General features: G+C 35.1%; 1 long non-coding RNA gene across 1 annotated transcript; it reads left to right on the top strand.

The window, feature by feature from the left end:
• The first annotated feature begins 1,193 nt into the window (after window positions 1-1,193).
• On the top strand, window positions 1,194-7,753 carry LOC311085901. The gene is made up of 6 exons (XR_014606975.1): window positions 1,194-1,428; window positions 1,650-1,759; window positions 1,858-1,898; window positions 4,164-4,228; window positions 5,797-5,898; window positions 7,339-7,753. It is a non-coding gene; the product is annotated as an uncharacterized lncRNA (long non-coding RNA).
• Window positions 7,754-9,004: the final 1,251 nt, after the last annotated feature.

Below are 9,004 nucleotides of genomic sequence, written 5' to 3' on the forward strand. Positions count from 1 at the left end.
GAATGCACCAATAGCTCTAGCTTAATTAGGGACAATCCATACAAACACTCTTTGCTAAAATACATTACAGACTGTCACAGTGAGAAGTTATTCATCCTGTATCAACGCTAAAGGCCTAACCACTGCAGTCAACACCTTGGAGTCTATCCATGCTGTTAAATAAAAGTCTGTAGACAAGGGTTAGGGTTAGAGTTATGGTTAACCTTAACCCTTAATTTCTAACCCAGACCCGGTTTCACAGAGTTTAGATTAAGCCAGGATTAGGCCTTAGTGCATTTAATTAGCTTTTAAAAATGTGCCTTAGAAAAAAGAAAAAAGAAACATTACTGGTGTGCATCTTGAGACAAAACAATGGCACTGACATATTTTAAGATTTGTCAGTGCAAGTTGCTTTCAGGTAAAACAGCTCAAACGTGCATTTTAGTCTGGGACTACAGGCTTAAACCTTGCCTGTGAAACCCGGGGTATATGTTGCAACTTGTATAGAATTATGCCAATGTTAGCAAAGTGTTGTGTTGGACAGAGGATTAACCCTAAACCAACAGGTTGTGTAACAGTGCCACACAGGGTGAAAAGCAAGTTGACATTATTAGGCATAAGAGTGTTTCTAAAGGAAAGGTCAATATTTTGTTAAAGTGCAAAAGGATCATTATGGGTCACATGAATGTAACTCTAATGTCACCATGACACCAATCCATTATTTTTTCATGTAGGTAAGGTATACAGAATTGTATATGAATAGCCTACATATGCAATGTTTGCTCTGTTTAATATATAATATGTTTGCTCTTTTAAACTGCTGTTGGCAGAGCAGTGGTAAATATAATTTTGTTATATATGGTATATATTATTTATGTTATTTATTATTATTATTTATATGTTATTGTAAGTTTTTTTTATTTTTATCATGCACTGCAATGAAGACACCATTTAACCAATTGATTAAATATAACAGCCAGCTTACAAATACAACTAAATAAATAGCACGTGCACATTTTTTTCATATTCTTTCTTTTAAAACATGTCATCTTTTCCTGTAATTGCAATGTTACCACATTATTGGCTGTCTCTTCGAGTTGTTTTGAGCATGATTGGTTATTCAGACTGTCATCCAGGAATCTGGCCAATGGCAGCTATGCGCGCCTTTTACTGGTCAAGTTTGAATATTCGTCTGTTAGAGTGTGTGTGTGTGTGTGTGTGTGTGTGTGTGTGTGTGTGTGTGTGTGTGTGTGTGTGTGTGTGCGCGCGCTGCTGCTGCTCGGGATCTTCAGTACTAGCCTCCTTCGGTTCTGTGGCTTTTACATTGTTTAAAACATGGATTATTTTGCATCGTACTGTTACATTTTTATTTTGAGCGAGTTGCGGGATGTAAATGGACAACGAATTTTAACAACGTACGTGTAACGGACATATTGCAATCTGCGGAAGGTAAATAACTTTATTTTATATAAAAATACATTCTGCTACATCAAAATATAGTGTGTTAAATTGAGAAGCCAATTTTAAATGCGATTAGAGCAATATCGACATTATGTCAATGTTTCTGGCTAAGCATGTGTAAATATTGTCAGCTAACTTAGTTTTTGATAAAAAAAAAAAAAAAAGGAGCTTTACAATGAGTGAACTGAGAACATTGTGTCTTTATACAGAGAGGAACTCGAACCACACTATGAAAACTAGGCTTTTGAATATTGTTGATCGCGGGATATCGGCCTACCGTCAAAATGATGAGTCATCATCATAATATGTTTTTGAGCTGGTGAGTAAAATTTTGCAAGCTTTTGCAAATGTCTCTTTTAGTAAGTAAATACAAATAGCTAATAATATTGCTGTATGTGTGTGTTTCCCATTATCTAGGAATTTTGGGAATAAATATTATCCAGCCACACGATCTTGCGGTGAGTATTGTCATAGTAAAATACACGTGAAATAGAGGCAGAACATGTAAACTCTGCTCAAAGGCACACTGGTCCAAACCCTCCAGACAATATTTTACCTGTCTTCTTGATATGAGTTTACGGGCCTAGCTGACCCAAACATAAATGTCCTTTCAAAATGAAATTATTTTCAAACCTGTATGACTTACTTCTGTGAAACACAAGAATGTTGGGAATAAAACAACATTGGAACCCATTTTATGGAAAAAAACAAAACAGTGAAGTCATTTCTCAAGATATCTTAATTAAGGTTATACAAAATAAATTCATACAGTTTTGGAACAACATGGAGTACCGGTAAATAACGAGAGAACTCTATTTTTTGGACGAGCTGTTCTTAGGACATGTTCCCAGGGTCCTTTGCTAAATTAACCATGGTTTTTATTATAGTAAAGTGTAGAAACAATGTTTTTATGGTGGATTGATTACAATAATTTATTACCATTTAGTTAGTGTAGCAAAACCATGGTTAATGTTAGTAAGGGTTCTCCAGATTTATATAGCCTAACACTTAAGGAAAACATAAAAAATGCATATGTTCACTCATTGTAAAGCATAGGAGCTTTACAATGAGTGAACTGAGAACATTGTGTCTTTATACATAACATAAATGTCCTTTCAAAATGAAATTATTTTCAAACCTGTATGACTTACTTCTGTGAAACACAAGAATGTTGGGAATAAAACAACATTGGAACCCATTTTATGGAAAAAAACAAAACAGTGAAGTCATTTCTCAAGATATCTTAATTAAGGTTATACAAAATAAATTCATACAGTTTTGGAACAACATGGAGTACCGGTAAATAACGAGAGAACTTTTTAGGACATGTTCCCAGGGTCCTTTGCTAAATTAACCATGGTTTTTATTATAGTAAAGTGTAGAAACAATGTTTTTATGGTGGATTGATTACAATAATTTATTACCATTTAGTTAGTGTAGCAAAACCATGGTTAATGTTAGTAAGGGTTCTCCAGATTTATATAGCCTAACACTTAAAGCTATGGTCTACGATTTCAAAGATTGTTCATTATTAATAACCTCGTTTAGATGCTGGTTATGGTTCTACAGTACAATCCTAACAATATGAAGAGAAAAAAGAATGAAAAAAATCCATTCACTCTATTGGGTGTACAGCTGCAGAGAAGTTGACCAATGTAAGCTGTCCGGCCGGACAGCTTACATTGGTCAACTGCTCTCATCCAATCCCCCGCTCTGCTTGAAACTCCACGTGGCGCTCGCGTCTCCACCCCACTGCACCCCACCCCGCCCCCCTCCTGCGACATGAAATTTCGCGTGCAAGCAGCTGACAGTCTATGGTAGCTAGCAGAGTAGCATCAGCTCAGCAATGGAGAAAAAAACAAACCGAAAGCAGCAAGCGGCCCCTGCTTGCCCCCACAGTCACGGCTGACTTTTTGTTGAGCAGGTAAGCATTTATTTATACTTTTATGGTGTGAGGTGTTACATAAATAGCTTTTTATCAGTCTGACAACATGCTCATGCTGCCGGTCGGCATTGGAATGTTAGCCGTTTAGCATCGCCTATCACGGGTCAAAGTAATTATATTTCTTGAAGTGCTTGAATATATTTTAGTAGGCCTAGTGGGTTCTGTTCGAGCCGATCGGAATTTGAACAAGATGCGCTGTGTGCTGCTATAACAATTACAATACTTAGCAATACTAACTAATAATTATGCAATTAATGTGCCTTAGGTAGCACTTTTGAACAGGGTAAACGAGGCTCAGGAGGGGAAACGTATGCCAAACGTACCCTCCTAAGACGGCAGCTGTAATACAGTATTATTTATTTTATTTATTTATTATTGTTTGTGTTTCGGGGGGTGGGGGTGGTGGGGGGTTTAGAACATTGCATGTGTTGCTAATTTTGCGTGAGCGTGAACTCAAACGTGTACCTCTGAGCTATTTTGACATCGCACATGGTAAATCTCTGTTCCGATGTTTACTACCGGTGATCACAGCTTGACAGACTGAGTGACGTTGTTCAGTTCGTTTCCCGGTGGGAGGGATCAGGTAGCATAGAGGGGAGGGGTGTGTGTGTGGAGGGGTGGGATGAGTTTTTTAAAAATTCCCAACCATCTCAGGCTTTCTCGACCGATTTTCAACATCGTAGACTACAGCTTTAAGGAAAACATAAAAAATGGTCCTATGTCACCCAGATCAATAGTCTGTTAACACACATTAACACACTTTTTAAATTTTCTTAAGATCAAGCATTGGAACAATGTTCACGGAGCAGAACAGGCACCAACAGAGAAACAAGTCCATCACTAGTAAGTATCCACTGCATTTTATAAAACCGTAGTCAATTTTAAAGGCACAATGCACTCCAAAATAAAAATGATCTCTTTTTTTCTCCCTCGTGCCTGATTTATATCTGTCCCAGATTTATATCTGACTTTCTTTCCACAGAGATTTTTAGAAAAATTATCATTAAAGAGAATCATATAAAGAGAAATGTGGGAGGAGCTTGAATTTATTACCTAGCCCTGTTTGTTTGAACCGCGAGAGCCGTCAAAGCTTATGCTACTCCTACGTCATACATCGACAAGAGGCTTTTATAGTCTACAAGTCGGACGCAAGCAACTTGCAGTTTTGCCCCCACCAACAACGCATAGTATTTGATACAATGGTGCGTCGCGTATCAAAAACTGGGACGACACATTTTGCTACGCATAGATGCATAATGGCGGCCGAAGTGTAGCGATGCGTAGCCTTGCAGGCGCGTATGCGTATCGATGCGTTGACTCTATAACTCTTTGGGCGTAATTTGACTTGCATATGGCTGTCTGCTGGAAGCTAGTTATTTAAGTCGATAAAGTTATAAATATGGTAGGGCTGGGGGAATTAACACGTTAATCTTTGCGATTAATTTGAGATGCATAACGAGTTAAAAAAAAATAACGCAATTAACGCAGCACTTTTTTTGCCTCGTTTTAATTACTTCCTGTTGTGGAAAAGGCTGCAAAATATGCTGTCCCGCCCCTCCGTGTTCGGCGATCAGGTTTTATTCTCACGCAGCTTTCATGAGCGGGTCTTTTCCGCGCCGCGCTCTCCATTCCGTGTGTGTGTGTCGGCGCACTGACACACACACACAACATTGAGCAAACATTGAGCTCTTTGCTCAATGTTCTGCTCCGTGTTTGCGCTGCGTGTTCTGCTCTGTCGTTAACGGCCCAAACGCTCCAATCATGTACCGATCATGCACTGGAAAGCAAAGTCAAATAACGTGAATTTTCTCAGTAGTAGACTTCTGTGAAATAGCCCTACTGAGCTGGTATAGTCATGCTGGCAACAATGGTAAAATTACCTGCTCTGATCACATGCTCTTGTAATAATAGCTTTGTAGGACTATGTTTTATTTTGATAATTAGTAAAAAAAAAATATATAATAATAAATTGTTAAATTGATTATGTTGATTGATTATTGAAAAATAATAATATATTGATATATTGATGTTTAATATTATTTTAATACAGGGCTATTTTCTGTTCCTTTTTTCCTGTGTTGTTTAATTAGGTTATTCTAAGTTTAAATATTGATGATTACAAGCTTGGGGGAAATGCAATTAATTGCATTTAATTACAGCAAATTGTGTAAATAATCAGTTGGATCATATGGATATGTTTCTTACACGAACGCATCACTTCGCTTCACCTTTCGCCTTTATTAACCTGCCAGAGCCGTGTGGAGTACTTTTATCATGGATGGATGCATTTTTATGGACTTGTCAAAAAAATCCCACAGGGAGCTACAGAATAAGAAATCTTTGAAGTCCACTTTTTTACTGTCTGTTTCCATCAGTAAAATTACCGTTTTTTTTGTTTTTTTTTCTCTCAGAATTGTGAGGCAGGAACACACAATTGCAAGAAAATATCAGAATTGTGAGCTGTCTTTTTTACTCCCCTCAGAATTCACCCTTCGAGGGAGTTTGATTGACAGGTATTTATTATTTTTTTTCTACAGAAATTACACAAATTAAACGTTGAGACTTTGTTTCATATCAAAAGTAACCTGCTCTGTCTTGTCTCGGCGTTTAGACGTTTCAACGTTTTTTCTTTGATCCGCAATGTATTTTTCATTGCGTGACAACATGATGTGTGGCGTGAGAGCGCCATGGCTTGTTGGACATAGCAACAGTAACTAAAGGGGGCGGGTCTTTGCAAATTGCATTAACCATGGCTGCCTGTTAATTATCACTGGACTACTTCGCTCTCGCATCTCCCAAAAGTTTTTTTTTGTTTTGTTTTCTTGATTCCATTTTAATGGTTTAATTAAATTGCTATAACCAATTATTTAAAATGTAATGATTTAAGCAAAACTTTCTTCAAAGGTTAAACCAAACTTTTATTTGACGGATTGCCGTGTAGACCTTTGAGTCTCTCTGTGTTTTATGATGATAGTTTTTCTCAAATGAAGCTAAAATGCTGCTGAAGAGCGGCTGTATTGATGAAGTGCATTAATGTCCTCATATAGAAAAGACAGCAAAAACAAAATAAGCCAGAATTGCTTTTTTTTCTCAGGTTTTACTAATTTATCCTGTGATTCTGACTTTCAAACAGCCAATTGCGAGTTTATATATCGCACTTCTGAGAAAAAAAAGTTTGAATTGTGAGTCGCAATTACCTTTTTTAAAAATTGTATTCCATGGCGGAAACAAGCTTTCATATGCACAGACAGTAGCTCACATTTAACATGCAGATTGTGCGCACACAGAAACCTACTGGAGCACAGAAAGTTAGTGTCAACACTGTCCTGTGATTTCTCAATAAGAAACTGCGTAGAAACAGAAGTTATAGCATATTTCTTTCTGCTTTTGAAGTAACTAAAACTTACAGCTTAGCTAATAGCAAAGAGACGATACACAGGTATGATTAAATCACACTAGAAATTGTTCCATCGCCAATGCATTCAAATGCAGTTCTACTTTATCTGTATCTGATTTAAAACAAGCAGAAATCTGTAAGAAATGTAACAATCCATAGACAATATAACTGATGAAAATGAGCTGTTCGTGAGCAGAGCAGTGCAAAAGCATCGTGGGCAGTGCTGTGACATGCTGCAGCTGTGCTCAAGGTGACCTGAGTTCAAGGTTAACACTTCTCAAGCCAAGTTTGTAGTTTGTTAAAATAATTTAGCCTCTAGTTGTGTTATTAACATGTATATAATGGATTAAGTATATGTTTTAAATTACAGAAACAAAATAGATACTCATAAGGTATCATATTTATACTTTTAAATAAACTAATCTAATTAATTTCTGATTAATAATTAGGCTGGCTAATTTTGAAAGTTTTCAAAGTCAATATTGCTTGTGATCTTAATATGTAATATGTATTTGTATTATTTTTGTTTACACTGTTGCATGATCTTCTTTTATAGGCTATGAGGAAAAACTCTACCATGCACACAGAGAATGGAGCTCAATTCTGCTAACTGGGATAGCAGCTGAAAAACAAGAAGAGAAGAACAGTAGAACACCTATTAATGCAGATGACTTTATTCTTTTTCTGCAAGAACCAAGACAACCAAAGACTGATGATGAGCGCTCTGAGCAAACAGCAGTCAAGACGTGTGATTGCACATTGGACTTTACTGAGTTCTTCATGTAATGTTGGGCATCTACTGTACGCAGAACTTCTAATAATTTATGTGGATGCCATTCATAATCCTGTTAGATTTTTGTTTTATTTTAGAGATTAATAAAATTGTATGTTTTAACAATGTTATAGCTAAGCATTTTTTATGTTTAAGAGAACATTTTGGGAACAAAAATAAAAACACCCCCTGAAAACTTTCTAAGAACGTTAGAGAATAATGTTGTAAGAATGTTACACCTAAACATTTGAATAATGTTTTTAAATAATGTTATCCGAACATTTAAAAGAACATTCTGGGAACAAAAATAAAACTATCCGCTTACAACATTATAAGAACGTTAGAGAATAATGTTATAAGAATGTTATTACTAAACATTTTAATAATGTTTTTAAAAAAATGTTCTCTAAACATTTAAAAAAACATTCTGGGAACAAAAATAAAACTACCCGCTGAAAACATTATAAGAACGTTAGAGAATAATGTTATAAAAATGTTACTACTAAACATTTTAATAATGTTTTTAGAAAATGTTCTCCAAACATTTAAAGAAAAAATTCTGGGAACAAAAATAAAACTACCCGCTGAAAACGTTCTAAGAACGTTAGAGAATAATGTTAAAAGAATGTTACTACTAAACATTTTAATAATGTTTTTAAAGAATGTTCTCCAAACTTTTAAAAGAACATTCTGGGAACAAAAATAAAACTACCCGCTGAAAACTTTCTAAGAACGTTAGAGAATAATGTTATAAGAATGTTATCGCTAAACATTTTAAAAATGTTTTTAAAGAATGTTCTCCAAACTTTTAAAAGAACATTCTAAGAACAAAAATAAAACTAGCCGCTGAAAACTTTCTAAGAACGTTAGAGAATAATGTTAAAAGAATGTTACTACTAAACATTTTAATAATGTTTTTAAAGAATGTTCTCCAAACTTTTAAAAGAACATTCTAAGAACAAAAATAAAACTAGCCGCTGAAAACTTTCTAATAACGTTAGAGAATAATGTTAAAAGAATGTTACTACTAAACATTTTAATAATGTTTTTAAAGAATGTTCTCCAAACTTTTAAAAGAACATTCTGGGAACAAAAATAAAACTAGCCGCTGAAAACTTTCTAAGAACGTTAGAGAATAATGTTAAAAGAATGTTACTACTAAACATTTTAATAATGTTTTTAAAGAATGTTCTCCAAACTTTTAAAAGAACATTCTAAGAACAAAAATAAAACTAGCCGCTGAAAACTTTCTAAGAACGTTAGAGAATAATGTTAAAAGAATGTTACTACTAAACATTTTAATAATGTTTTTAAAGAATGTTCTCCAAACTTTTAAAAGAACATGGGAACAAAAATAAAACTAGCCGCTGAAAACATTTATAGAACAATACATGCTAATGTTCTTAGAACATTTTTAGAACAAAAAATTTCTAGCTGGGATGGTGTCGAC

Source organism: Abramis brama, assembly GCF_963993115.1.
Source record: "Abramis brama genome assembly, chromosome: 1".
Lineage (NCBI taxonomy): Eukaryota > Metazoa > Chordata > Actinopteri > Cypriniformes > Leuciscidae > Abramis > Abramis brama.